The sequence below is a fragment of the Capsicum annuum genome, chromosome 10, assembly GCF_002878395.1.
Source record: "Capsicum annuum cultivar UCD-10X-F1 chromosome 10, UCD10Xv1.1, whole genome shotgun sequence".
In the NCBI taxonomy this organism is placed as follows: Eukaryota; Viridiplantae; Streptophyta; class Magnoliopsida; order Solanales; family Solanaceae; genus Capsicum; species Capsicum annuum.
The window spans coordinates 134,129,211-134,144,757 of NC_061120.1; the positions used below are offsets into that span (position 1 = coordinate 134,129,211).

At 30.1% G+C, this 15,547-nt stretch overlaps 1 long non-coding RNA gene across 1 annotated transcript; it reads right to left on the bottom strand.

The window, feature by feature from the left end:
• Positions 1 to 1,151: 1,151 nt before the first annotated feature.
• Positions 1,152 to 9,495, bottom strand: LOC124888031. Its single transcript, XR_007045887.1, has 2 exons — positions 9,244 to 9,495; positions 1,152 to 1,701 (listed from the first exon to the last, which is right to left on the bottom strand). It is a non-coding gene; the product is annotated as an uncharacterized LOC124888031 (long non-coding RNA).
• Between the last annotated feature and the right edge of the window lie 6,052 nt (positions 9,496 to 15,547).

A 15,547-nucleotide genomic window follows, 5' to 3' on the forward strand; every position in this document is an offset into this window, starting at 1 on the left:
TACAATTTAACATTGTAAGAACATACTTGGATACTAAGATACATATTTATATCATTATTAACACGTAACGCACATGAATCATCCTCAAACAAGGCTAAATGGGCTAGAATAACAACATTAGCATGCATAAATACACCCAACATCAATACTTACAACAACTTTCTGTTTTGTAGGATTGTAGAACAGACCACCTTTTGTTCCTTTAGGGTAACAAATAAAAACACATACTTCTGGTATAGGTTCCAACTTTTTGGCCTTTCTTTTTAGCACGTGTGCTGGAAATCCTCAAATCTGAATCTGTTTCAGACTAGGTTTATGCCTAGTCCAATGTTTCATAGGTGTCACATGTATATACTTGGAAGGAACTAAGTTTAGAATATTGTTTGTAGTTTCTAGTGCATAACCCTAAAATGAAAAAGGCAAATTGAAGTATCTCATTATAGATCTAACCATTTCTAAAAGATTCTTGTTTCTTCTTTCTGCTACACTATTTTGTTGTGGAGTTCTAGGTGTATAATTTGAGACATAATTCCTTATTCTGATAAGTAACTAATGAACTCGTTGGAGATATATTCACCACCACGATCAGATCGTAAGGACTTGATACATTTCTTATGTTATTTCTCTATTTCTGTCTTAAACTCTTTGAATTTATCAAAGCATTCAGAATAACGACGCAACAAATAAATGTATCTATATTTTGAGTAATCATCAACAAAAGTCACAAAATACTCATAACCACCTCCCACTTAAACATTCATTGGGCCACACAAGTCAGAATGAATTAACTCTAATTTATCATTTTCTCTGTTTTCTTTTGAGGGTAAAGGTCTCTTAGTTATTTTTCCTTTTAAATAGGATTCACATGTTGGTAGAGCATCCATTTTTAATGAACCTAAAGGTCCATCCAGAACCAACCTTAAAATCCTGTCTAAATTTATGCGACATAGATGTAAATGCCATAAATAAGTCTTATTAAATTCAGAAAAACACTTTTTTTTACTTAAAAGATTAATAATATTCAACTCAATGGTTTGTTGTTGTTCAGGTGAGACAATAATTATAAAAAGACCACCAATAAATGTACCCGCAAAGATAAAATATTTATTCTAATAACACAATCATTATCAGAAAAATTAACACCATAACCATATCTTAAAGCTTTAGAAACTGAAATCAAATCTCTTTTAATAGCAGGTGCATATAATGCATATTTTAAAATTAAAAATATAGCATTACTGAATGAAATACTAATATTTCCTAATGATAAGTTGGATCTGTTGAACCGTTAGCTTGAAGAACATTAACTTCACCTTTATTCAACTTGCACATTTCTTGAAACCACTGTAAAGTAGTGCAAATGTGACCAGTGTCCCAAAACTACATACCATGATGTGGTAGAACAATCGCTAAACATGTTTCAATGACAAGTGTAAGTCAATCTAGCTTGTTTTTCTGCTTGGCTAGGAAAACTCGATAATGTGTCTTCCAATGGACTAACATCTTGCAATGAAAACACTTGCTGTTAAGCTTTTTCACATCGCTAGTTAAAGCTACAACGTTCTTAGCATTGTGAGTCTTTATCTTCTTCATTCCACCTTTCGACTTAGAAGTAGATTTTTTTCTCAACAAAATTATGAACTCTCAAATTTCTTTTGACTCAAAATAGTGCTAAAGGAGGTAAAAGGAGGCATATTGAATCTGAGATTGAAATATGTTACAATAGATCAATAACAGTCATATAAACATAGAACGATTAAATTCGAACTCATCATATACATATATATTCATGCATCTCAAATATTCAATCGATGGGATTGGAGAACAACTCATGCAATATACATATATAATAATCGATTATTCACTTCATAAACTTTTATAGACCTAACTCAGATGAAGAGTATACTATTAGTTTAAGTAAAACCCTACTCTAGCTACATTGATCCAATCATATATTACTCGGTTTAGAAGAGTTAATACAAATTATCAAACTAGCGATTAAATACATAATAACTTGTGCGAAATTCATTCAATAGGGAGGAAGGTCTAAACCAGCACATAAACTTAATACTTAATTAATATTTAATCTTGGTAATTATGGGGATGAACCCTCTTTACCAAATAAGTTTTCCTTTCAAAAAATACCCGAGAGTTTAAGATATCACGTTTTCTCCTTTTGGGTGAAAATATTTAATATCTCTTCTCATGTACCCTTATTCAGAAAAATTTATACATAGTACATTGATCTAATTTCAATGACTCAAATAAATAGACTACTTTCGTAGATTCTATTTATTAATCATAACTCTCAATTCAGGTATTATAATCTCACATATATAAAATTTTAAGAATTTCAAATAATTTTAAATAAACAAACAATCTTAATGATAATCATTTATCAATTATTGAATTCTTAATTTATAAAGCTTCATATATATTCTACTATATGATAAAGGACAATAACCATACACCTCTTCAACATGACTGCTAGGCATTGAAGGATATTCTGTCTTTTAAGCTTTTAAGTCTACAACTAATACCCCACTGTCTCATCAATTCTCTCAGTATATTCTCATCCCTTTCATCGTTTTTACTCTTCTAGCTACTACTCCACCGCTTCATCCATTCACTGTCTATTCTCATTCCTTACATCCAAGAACAAGTTGTGTTTGCCGGTGCTTCAACAACTACTGAGCCAATCTTGAATAATCTTGTAAACCCCATTAAGATTTCAGATAAAGAAGCAAAAGATAGTCAAAAACTTATCATTATTGAAGACTTTGATATATTTGGTCTTAATCTTATTAAAGTTCCTAAAAAGGTTGATTTTCCTTTTTCATTTGCTTCTAATTATCACATGGATCCTTATAAAAAGGTTTGAATTTTATTTCTTTTTTGGCTATTTATTGACTTTTCATCTTCTCTTTTTTTCTTTTTGGATGTTGCATGAAGTTTATTAAGTTTGACTAATCTTGTTGATGTTTGTTTGTTGTGTATGTATAAATAAAATTTGTTTCCAACTTCAGAATTTGGTTGATATTTGTAGAAAATATTGCTAAACAAGGATGAGGAAAATTAAAGTTTGAAGTTGCAAACTTTACTAATTTGGATCTAATGAAATAGATATTGTAGGCTAGGGTAATTTCCAGTTTATTAAGAAAACAAAAATCTGAAATTTCTTTCTTTCCTATACCTATCTTGTATTTTGGTTGCTCTAAAAGCCCTGCTTATTATTGCTATAAGCTTTGTTTTGGAGGCAAACAAAAGATATGTGTGTTAGATTGTAGTTTTTGTTATCTCCCTAATTGATTAATCTGAGGAATAATGAAGTTTTTGCTATAAATTACCAGTGTTTTATATAACCTTATATCTGCTAGATTTTATTGACGCCTACCGTATTTGTTTTGTCAAATGAGGATCATGTTTTGAGCATCAGTTTCATGATATTTATATTTTTGCTATATTATTGTATGTTCATTTCCTAGAACAAAAAGTAGTGTTAGACAATTATGCAGATTGTTGCTCTATGGCATAAGGGGATTTCTTTTTTCATTCTTAATAAAAGATATCTAGTCACATTTGTTTTGACTTGAATATTGTCGTCCAGAACTCATAAGAGGCAGAGTTCTTCACAGAATATGGAGAGGCAAATAAATACCAAATTTAGGAAGTTATCGGCAAGGGTAGTGATAACTAGGCTCCAAAATCAGTCCATAAAATGCACTCCAAGGGAGCCCACTTGAAGACTTTGACTAAGGGGTCATTTTGGACATTTCACACTATTCTTGTAATATACTATAAATACAACCTTCTAGGGATTCATTCATTAGATTTTGATGATGATGAATGTTGTATAACATGAAAGACAAGCCCTCTCTCCTTGAGGCACAAATATGAAATTGTAACTAGGAAAATCAACTTGGTGTGGAATCACTTGTGTTGGATTCAAATTTGGAAACGTTGGTCCTTGGGAGATTGAGATCCCTCTTATGCCTACGTAGGAGATAGGTTAGTGTTGTGTGTAGTATTAAAGGTCCAGGGCTGTAACAATTCTTGGGTTGTTAATATTATTCCCTCATTTGGTCTATCTATCTATCTTTATCTTATTGCACTTTGTAGATTTATAGTGGACTATTTTGTGTCCTTCTTGAATCCAAAATTTGTTCTCATTGTGTTCATCTTGTTATCATTGTGTTGCTGTTGTTTTTGGTGTCAAATGCACCGTTATCTCGTATTGTTGTTGTTGTAATGAATCCGAGAGTGGTCTCCATCTTAGTCCTTAAATCCTTAAGATTAGTGGACTATTTTGGAGATTAGTGGACTATTTTGGAGTTGTTTCGTGTTTCCATTATTTTTCCCATATCATTAGGTATCAAAGCCATCGTTGATTTTGTTCTAACAAGATCAATCTTGGTCTTGAGACTTGAAAACTACAAAAAAAAAAAAAGTTGAAAACTGAAAATTCCAGAAAAGAAAGCAATCTGTCCATTTTGTGTTCTTGCCCGAAAATTGTGTTTTTGTTGTGTCTTGGCCGAGATTGTTACTTGTCTTTGTTGTCTCTAAGTGTTTTTTTTTTCATCACTCACACATTGAGCCTACATCTTGAGTTGAGCTTGAATTGTTGAGATTGTTGTTGTGACAAGTTAATGGTCGTGTAGTGATGTTGTTGTTCTTGGCCGTGCGGTGACCTTTCTTGTGGACTTGGGCTGGACGTTGTTGGTGTTGTTATTATTCTTGAAAAGTTGTTGTATTCTTACTGTTCATCATAATTTTCACCCCTTGTTAAGACCAAAACACCACACTAAAGGACTTGACCGTTTGTTGGAAGTTTGTAGTTGACCTTGTTGTTGTTCTGGGGAGATTGTTGTTGATTTTCTTGGTGATTGTTGAAGTGTTCTTGATGTTCTTCCAAACCTTCATACCTTCTTAAAATAAAGTGAAAGTTATATCCAAAAAGGTGAATAAAAAAGTGTGAGAACTTTGTTAGTCTTGAAAGACTTACCATCACTCACCAACAAGTCAATCACATCTCAACCACTTTCCCATAAAACAAGGATCCATGTTTTAAAGAGGAGTACAAGTCTAGTGCAAAACTTTGAGTCTTGAAATTTTAATTGAAAAAGAAGCTCTAAAGACTACTTTGTGTTTCCCTCTATTGAACAAGTTCCACCAAAGTTCAAATTGAAAAATTGACCAAGACTTGAAATTGGACAACAAAAGTTATGTACAACCGAGACCAATACGTGGCTGCCACATCATCATGTTTTACTGTTCATGCAACATATTTAAGATCAAATTTTAGATTTCTTAGTTTCTATTTGTTGTTTCTTAGTTTCAATTTCATTGGTTCCAATACTAATTGACAAACTAGTACTTATCTACTAATTGATTGTTAGTTTTTGTGTTCGTTCATTCGTGTTACGCATTTGTTGTGTACTTTTCTCTTTTGTGAAATCGTTGTATCTTGTTGGTTCAAGTCCGTAACAAATTTTGCTTGAGTCAACTCAAACGAAAATCTATTCCGGGCAAGAGTAGACTCGACCCTCAATCACTCACGAAGTACAAGCCGCCTTTCAACACTTGTGAAACCAAGTGTGAGACGATCAAGTGTGTGAGAGTGTGATGAGGTTGTTTCAAACTAACTTGATGAGGTTGTTTCAAACTAACTTGTGTTTTGTTTTGTAAGTGTTCTTTTCTTTCTTTTTTTTTAGGTACAATTACAAGAAAATCCGCGGCTTCCACCTCTCAACCCATTGACAACAATGCCACCAATGTCATTTTAGCCTACCTTGACACTATGTCCCGATACCTAGTTATGAAAAATGAAAGGTTGGATCGTATGATAGGTCAAAGGGAGCAAGTGGGCTACCCGAACACACATCAAGAGGAAGGCCATAGCTCATGTGAGCTACGAGGTAAAAACACTATTCCCTACACTTCTATGAACTTAGAACGTTGTGTTGTGGCTAGTAGTGGCCAATTGGATGTAGTTGTGGATTTACCTAGAGTAGAGGTATTTGAGTCTCCCTATGGTGATACTCTTGGTGATGTTAGGTTACGTGAGGACCAAACTCTTGTTGTAAGTACGCAAGCACTAATTAATCCTTTAGATGACGAAATTGATTCTTCTTGTAAGAATTATTTATGTCCATCTAGTGCTAGCCATTATAACTTGAACAAGATTCTATTACCAATTGACAAGATTACTCACACACTAGTTGACCCTTGTGTGAACCAAGGTGATTCTATGTTGGTATGTGAGTTGCCAACAACTAGTGAGGATGTGAATGGAGATCAACTTACTCATGAATGTATTCCACTACTTGAGCATATGTGTGGAGTGCTTAAAAAATCTCAAGTTAGTGATGGTGTTTATAGAGTTGATCTTGATGGCGCACGTGACTCTTTGAACATATTGTGTGGTAAAAACCTTGCTAGTAGTTTTGTTCATAGAGATCATGTGTATGGAAATGTTGTAAATGATGGCATATGTCTTTCTAAGGTAGGATTTCTAGGTCGTGTCTCTCTATTCTTGAATGTTAGTCTTCTCTTAAAGGCAAATGTCATACATGGTTGTGGGAGTGACATTCTAGGAGAAGGAAGGGCTAACCTCGGCTTAGACCCTTGGCTACTTCTCCCATTTGACCCCAACACCCTCCAGGAATGTGGGAATTTCTACACTTCCTACTTAATGCTTGGTCAAGACGATAAGCAATGTTTGCTCATGGGTGCTAATAAAAGAAGGCAAGGTTCTTCCTTGTCTCTTTTTGTTGATGATGACCTATTCCTTTGTGCCATTTATACTAAGATTTCCATGTTCAACACAAAGGACCCGTGGGTATACTTCAAGTTTGTCCTACCTTGGCATGGCATGTGATGTGTTACTTTTGTTAACCCTAACCGTTCATGTCATGAGAATGTGTGCTTGTTTGTTTTATCTTAATTTTACAAGGTACGGATTCGAGGTCAAATCCTTTTCAAGAAGGGAAGGATGATACGGGTACGACTACAGAGGTGGGTGAGTGCAGGAGTAAATGAACCCAAGACTTGGAGTGTACACGTGAAGTGCAAAGAAAGGCCTAACTAGGCTATAAAATCAGTCCATACAATGCACTCCAAGGGAGCCCACTTGAAGACTTTGACTAAGGGGTCATTTTGGACATTTCACACTATTCTTGCAATACACTATAAATACAACCTTCTAGGGATTCATTCATTAGATTTTGATAATGATGAATGTTGTATAACATTGAAAGATAAGTCCTCTCTCCTTGAGGCACAAATCTGAAATTATAACTAGGGAAATCAACTTGAGTGTGGAATCACTCGTGCTGGATTCAAGCTTGGAAACGTTGGTCCTTGGGAGATCGAGATCCTTCTTGTGCCTACATAGGAGATAGGTTAGTGTTGTGTGTAGTATTAAAGGTCAAAGGGTGTAACAATTCTTGAGTTGTTAATATTATTCCCTCATTTGGTCTATCTATCTATCTTTATCTTATTGCACTTTGTAGATTCATAGTGGACTGTTTTGTGTCCTTCTTGAATCTGAAATTTGTTCTCATTGTGTTCATTTTGTTATCATTGTGTTGCTGCTGTTTTTGGTGTCAAATGCACCGTTGTTATCTCGTATTGTTGTTGTAGTGAATCCGAGAGTGGTCTCCATCTTAGTCCTCAAATCCTTAAGATTAGTGGACTGTTTTTGAGTTGTTTCGTGTTTTCATTGTTTTTCTCGTATCAGGTAGCTATGGAGTTGTGGCTTCTGCTATTGATACCAAAATTGGAGAAAGAGTTGTTATCAAGAAGATTAATAACGTGATTGAGTATGTCTGTGATGCCATTAGGATTTTAAGAGAAATCAAGCTTCTTTGGCTACTAAGGCATCCTGATATCATAGAAATAAATATCATGTTACCACCTTCTTGGCGAGAGTATCACTGAGGTATGTTGATTGTTTCACACAACACTATGTCGATATTTGTAACTAAATTTATATGTACTCATTAAGCTATTTGAAGAAGAAAGCTATTTAAGAGATGACTTTGATTGACTCTCAAAGAAAAAAAACTTCAGTCAATATGTCTTGGGGCATGAAACTGACTATTTTGTAGCAACTTCTCAATTGTGTGCATTTATGTGAAAATTTTAGGACTTGCAGAAGATAAACTTGGTATGAAAAAATAGAGTAATGGGTTGTGTCCTATAGAGCACAATTTATGTCCAGTGCTAACACGGATATACAATCATTGTAGAGATATCAAGAAAGGTTGCAGCAGCACATGAAACAGTGATCACCAACAACTATATGGCAACAGAACCTGCCAGGGTGATACATCTGACAGGCAAACATCAAAGATGGAACCAAGACCAAGCCCTCCAATTAAACTAATAAATGTTGATAAGGGCTTTCAAAGATCAGATCACATAGAAATTCCAGGGAAAAAAGGACGATTCTCCCTTGCACATTATATTGAGCCCGTGCTGAGCGCAGACGCCCTCCATCTAATATATATGTGTGTGTGGAGATAATAAAGGGTATAAAGAAAATTCAATCATAATTAGGCAGAAGAGGTAGCTTCCTTCACCATTCTCACGTGAAAAGAGAAAACTATACCCTATAGATTTTTTTTCTTTCTATTGAAAATTTTTCAATTCATGGTTGCTGGCAGGCAACTCACGTGATGAAAAACTAAGCCCAACGGTAAATTTTCCTTTTTATTGAAAAGTTTTTAATATTGGTCTGCTAATTAAAAATCAAGTATTCCTTTTTAGAGAAATAACATTATGAAAAAATAATCACTGTTGTTGTCCATCCTCACGTGAAACCACCATACAGTACGAACCATTGGCAAGAAAATCCTTTCTTAACATGATCAAGAAAATCAATTGAAAAACTTTTTCACCTTTTTATTTTATTAACATTATGTTGCCACTCAAAAAAAAATTTAGGCCACGAATAAAAATTGATTTCATGATTTAGGTTTCAAAATATTCCTCTAGACAATTCTTATCACATATCAATATCTAAAAAATTGATATCCATGAGTCAATAAGAGAAATTTCAATGAAAAGAGTCATTCCACACAAAAACAATGTAGTTTTCAGTTTTGAGAAGAACTCATGATGTCAATTGTTGGAAAACCAGGCACAGCGAAAGCAAATAGACATGATCACTTGCATGTAATATAGATAACCAGTAAAAACATATCGTTCATGCAAAGAATACTTAAAAATATTCAGAAATACCTTTTGAAGCGTGAGCAAATAGTTTGAAGCAAATCTGTTTTTGAATCTCTTGAAGCAAATCTGTTTTTAAATTTGTGCCGAACTCTCTCAATACTCGGATAGGCAAGTATTGAATAGAATACTTTATTCTTTCTATTGTCTTTGTTGTTTTTTCTAGGCTAGGTAAATCCCGATTCATAGAAATACTCTCCCAGTGTAAGGAGGACATGAAAACACACGCCTGTTTCTATTTGATCAAGGATAAGCGATGACTTTTTCTTTTTCCATAGAAAATAGGATTCCGCGTTCTAGTATAATATGGGCACTGTAGGGACCACAAAATTAATTATTTAGGATCCTTATTATGGAAATATTTCAAAATATCAATTTGAATCATTCTTATCATAATAAATTATAAATTATTCTACTAAAAATTCGTAATTGCGCTCCTATGTTTTTATTTCATAATTTTTCATTAAATACTTATATAATTCTCCATGTTAAGATTATAGATACTAATCTATAAATTAAATTACTGATGAATTTAATAAAATGATTAATTTTCTTTAAAGCAATGCTTAACTTTTTTCATATGTAGGATTCATAAATCTATCGGTTGGATTTACACATGAAAACTTATAAGCTTCTCATAAAAAACGTATCATCAATCTCTATACCTAGACATGGATTCCATCAACTAACTTATTAGTTCACCAATATATATTATTATCATCTAATCTATCAGGAATATTGACCCATCTCAGAATCTCACCTTTTAATTAATCAAAATGATAAATAATATATGCAAATCATAATAGTTATATTATGATTAAGAATATAAGTACATTTAACAGTTTAGAGAATATATTTTTATCAGTCAATCCAAAACAACTATCTCTACTTGATCCCGTTCAATACATACAAAATGCACTAGCACGAGAAGTTAGAACTACACCGTTCTCATAATCAAGATAAATTACATTTAATCTCGTGATACAATCATTCTGATGATTTGTCCAAATTTTCATCTACGATTGTGATATAACTTTAACTTATAAGAACCGATGATCAAATCTTCTTTGTATAAGCTAACTCTAAACACCAAACATCTACTATATAAGTTGAGGACACATATATGACAATGATGGATTTAAAGTAACGATTTATTGAACTGAATAAATAAATAATCATTTAGTAAATAATACTACATCAAAATCGTATAGTATATAGTATATCCTAACATTGACGACTTTAACTTTTAATGGACAAGGCAAACACTTGTTTGTTTTATTTTTTTTAATTTTTATATGGTCCTTTAAAATTTTGGATGAAAAAAATTATTATTTAGGCTCCAAACTGGAATAGTACGTATATTGGTCAAAGTCACTGATGGTTTCTAGTGAATCTATTTTTATTAGTGCGTGGATATTTTGTTTTACCTAGTGAATCTATTTAATCTACCTAATCCGCGCACCCCCCTCCAAATGGTATCAGAGCTCAGCAATTTAAAACGTACTGAAGAGATATAAATGTTAGAGTTAGAGTTAAAATTAGAGTTAGAGTTAAAATATTTACCTACAAAAATAGAAAATTAATTATGCGAAGACCATTTAAAAATAGAGAAGCTTTTAGAAAAATTAAAGAATCATTAATTAGTAATTATTTAGAATATATAAGTCTAAATAAAACAAAAGAAAATCCACAAAAATTAGCCTACTTAATTACATTAATATCTAGTATTGAATCAAAATTAATAACACATTTAAAATCTAGAAGAATGAAACATATGCCACCTAATTATGATAAAATTAGATTTAGATATCCACCGAAATATTATAAATATAATTTAAAATGAATAAAGTACAACAATATAAAGAATTAAAACAAATTATCTCTGAAAAGCGAAAAGAATTAAAAATAAGAATAGAAAGACTACATTATAATATATTTGCCGGAGTTAGTAAAAATTCAATAGACACGCAAAAAGATGAAATATCAAAATTAGAATCACAAATAGATAGTTTAGAATATGTATATCAACATGACCTATTCACAATAAAATGAATAAAGAAGAATTTATAATAGATGAAAAAATATATGAAAATTACGAAGGATAAAAAATAAAAATAGTATTTTCTAATCTAGGACGAAGATATAAGAAAATAGGTGAACATTTATATTTAATGTTAGAAAAAGAAGAATTAAAATTAGAAGATAAATTAACAGCAATGGTAAGAATAGAAAAAGAAAATGAAGAGATAGATAGGAAAAAGGAAATAGAAAAAATAAAACAACAAACTACGGAAGAAATACGAAAAATAGAAGAAACCAAAAATAGTAGAATTGCTGAATTAGAAAAAGAATTACAAATGTTAAAAGAACTGTATGAACAAAGACAAAAAGAAAAAGAAGAAAAAGATAGAGAACAAAAATTACTAAATGAGATAAATCAATTTAAGGAAAAATTAGAAATAAAAAATGAAGAATTAGAAATAAATAATATAGATATTGAAGAAACAGATAATTATGAATCCGAAGATAGTGAAACATATACAGAAATATTAACGAATATGAAAAATTTAGAAATCAATGAAAAAGAAATTAATGAGGAAAACTTAGAAGATACCCAAGAAATAAATACTCTTGACAAAAAAGAAAATGAAAATATAATACCTAAAGGTATTATAACAACAGAAATAAGAAAACCTATATATTATAAGAATAAGTTTAAAAAATATAATGAATATGATAAATGGAAACCAAAACAAATAGTGAATAAAAATTATAACTTTTTAGATCTAGACTGTGTAATAGATACAGAAAAAATAATACAATTATGGATAGGATATATGACAAAACAATTATTAGATAATAATATAAATATAACAGATGCACCGGAATATATAGAAAAAACACTAATAGGATCAGTAAAACTATGGTTTACAAATTTAACTGAAAATAGCAAAAAAGTATTAAGAACTAATAAACCTATAGAAGGAACATCATCGACAACAACTAAACTAACACCTATAGAATTATTAAAAAAATATGAAACAGCTATAAAAGATGAATTTGGAAGTACAACAACAATCGAAGAAGAACAAAATGAAGAAAAAGATACAAATAGAAATTTAATGTTAAAATTAGCAATATGTAATATGTGTTACATAGATGAATATACTTGCGCATTTAAAGAATATTATTACAAAGGAGCATATAGTATAGAAGAAAGTAAAGAAATAAGAAAATTATATTTTAATAAATTACCCGAGCCATTTAGTTCGAAAATAATAAAAAGTTGGGAAGAAGCAAAAATAGTAGATACGTTAGGAGCAAGAATAAAATATTTACAACAATGGTATAGAAACTTATGTGAAAAATATAGAGAAGAATTAAAAATGGAAAAAACATTAATAAGAAATTTAGCCTGTTGCAAAAATAAAATAGCACCCCAATTTGGATGCGAAGAAAGATATTATAAGAAAAGAAAAAGACATAAAAAATACAAGAAATATAAAAAATCAAAATATAAATATAAGAAACCAAGAAAAAGGTATTATGTAAAAAATTATAAACATAAAAGACCATATAGAAAGAAGAAATCTATAAAAGAATGTACTTGTTATAATTGTGGAAAGTTAGGACATTTAGCTAGAGATTGTAAATTACCTAAAAATCCAAAAAATAAACAAATATCAGAAATAAAAATAGAAAATACCGAATATATGCAGATAGATTACATAGATTATGAATTAGAAAGTGAAGATAGTATATATGAAATTTCAGAAAACGAAACAGATAATGAAATAGATAGCGAAATAGGTGAATCAAATGACTGAAGAAGATATAAAAATAATAACAAAGGAAGAATATTTAAATGATGAAGGAACAGAACAAAAGATAATATTTGACAGTAATATATTTGATGAAATAAAAGGAAAAGAATTAGATCTAAGTGTAGAAAAAATATTAAAAATACCAACAATAAAAAATATTTTTACTAGGAAAAAGGATGAATATTATGTAGTATGTCAAAAAGAACATGTTATAGACTGTAGATATGCAAAAGGAAAAGCTAGTATACCACTGGTAACAAAAAGAATAATTAATAAAGAAATAAATGATATAAAAAGTAAAGGAGATCCAATAAAATATGTACACCTTGGAGGTACAGAGATATTAATAAAAGCATGTTTTAGAGAAGGAATAGATACACCAATAGAGTTATATTTAGCAGACGATAGGATTATAAAACCTATAGAAAAAAGCATAATAACTGCCGTAAAAGGAAATCTAATATACCAAAAATTTAAATTTATAATAAGTGCAAATTATTCAGTAGCAGTAACAGATAGGAATATAGATAAATCATTAGTATTATATTGGAAAATATCAGGAATAGAATTAACCCCAGGAAGTAAAATATTTACAGCAAGATGTAAAAATCTATATGTATTAACAACAAAACATAAAATAACAGGAAAAAATAAGATTAACAAAATACAAATAGAAAGCCCATTCGAACAAATAGTAAAAACAATAGATTATAATGATTATACCTATAGAGACATAGATACAGAAGAAAATTTAGAAATAGTAAATGATAGAATTAGTACAACGAAAAGAATAGCTAACGAAAAGCCAAAATCATCAAGCTCATCAAAAAGAACAAGTTATGAAACAAATTCAATAAATAATTTAAACCAATATTACATAACGGGAAAAATAAATGAAAAAGAATATTTAATACTTTTGAATACAGGACAAGAAGAAAATCATATAGCAAAATATCTAGTAAAAAGTGAAGAAATAAAAACTGACAATGATATATGCCCAGATCTACCAAGAAGTTTAATAAATAATAAGAATATAGCAGAAAAAGAAATAATATTAGGAGTTAGAAAAATACAAATAGAATTCGAAGTAAAGGAAGAAATGCAGAAAGCAGATATAATATTAGGGATAAAATGGTTAGAACAAGTAAAACCATATAATATAGAACATACACAATTAACCTTAACATATAACAAAGAAAAGTTACTCTTAAAAAGAGCCTTAACATGAAATGAAGATACATGTATTAATGAAGATAGTAGTAGAAGGATATTACAGTAGATATTATACGCCTATGATAGATACAGGAGCAGAAGCTAATTTATGTAGATATAATTGCTTACCAGAAAGCAAATGGGATAAACTAAAAACACCAATAATAGTTAAAGGATTTAATAATGAAGGAAGCTTAATTACTTATAAAGCTAGGAATGTAAAAATGCAAGTATGGGATAAGATATTAACAATAGAAGAAATTTATAATTATGAATTAACATCAAAAGATATACTTTTAGGAATGCCATTTTTAGATAAATTATACCCACATATAATAACCAAAACAGACTGGTGGTTTACAACACCATGCAAACAAAAAGTAAGAGCAAAAAGAGTTAATAATAAAATAAGAAAGAAAACTGATTGGATAAAAGGAAGTGAAAAAATTACACAAAAGTTAGAAAATATAACTAATACTGAAGATACAGTAGAACTAGTAGTATTTTCGATAAATAAAACAGAAATAACTATATTTTCAATAAATAAAATAGAAATAATTCAGAAAAAATTAGAAAAATTATATAGTGAAGATCCATTAAAAGGATGGGAAAAACACAAAACTACTATAAAAATAGAATTAATAGATAAGAATAGCATAATAACACAAAAACCATTAACATATAATTTTGATGATTTAAAAGAATTTAAAATGCACATAGAAGAATTACTAGAAAAACAATATATACAAAAAAGTAATAGTAAACATAATAGTCCAGCATTTATAGTAAATAAACATAGTGAACAAAAAAGAGGAAAAAGTAGAATGGTTATTGATTATAGAAATTTAAATGCAAAAACTATAACATATAATTATCCGATACCAAATAAGATATTAAAAATAAGACAAATCCAAGGATATAATTATTTTAGCAAATTTGATTGTAAGTCAGGATTTTACCACCTAAAGCTAGAAGAAGAATCTAAAGAATTAACCGCATTTACGGTACCACAAGGATTTTATGAATGGAATGTGTTACCATTTGGATATAAAAATGCACCAGGTAGATATCAACATTTTATGGATAATTATTTTAAACAATTATCTAATTGTATAGTATACATAGATGATATATTATTATATACAAAAACCAAAGAAGAACATTTAAAATTATTAGAACAATTCACATATATAATCGAAAAATCAGGAATAAGTCTAAGCAAAAAGAAAGCTGAAATTATGAAAAACCAGATAGAATTTTTAGGAATACAAATAGAT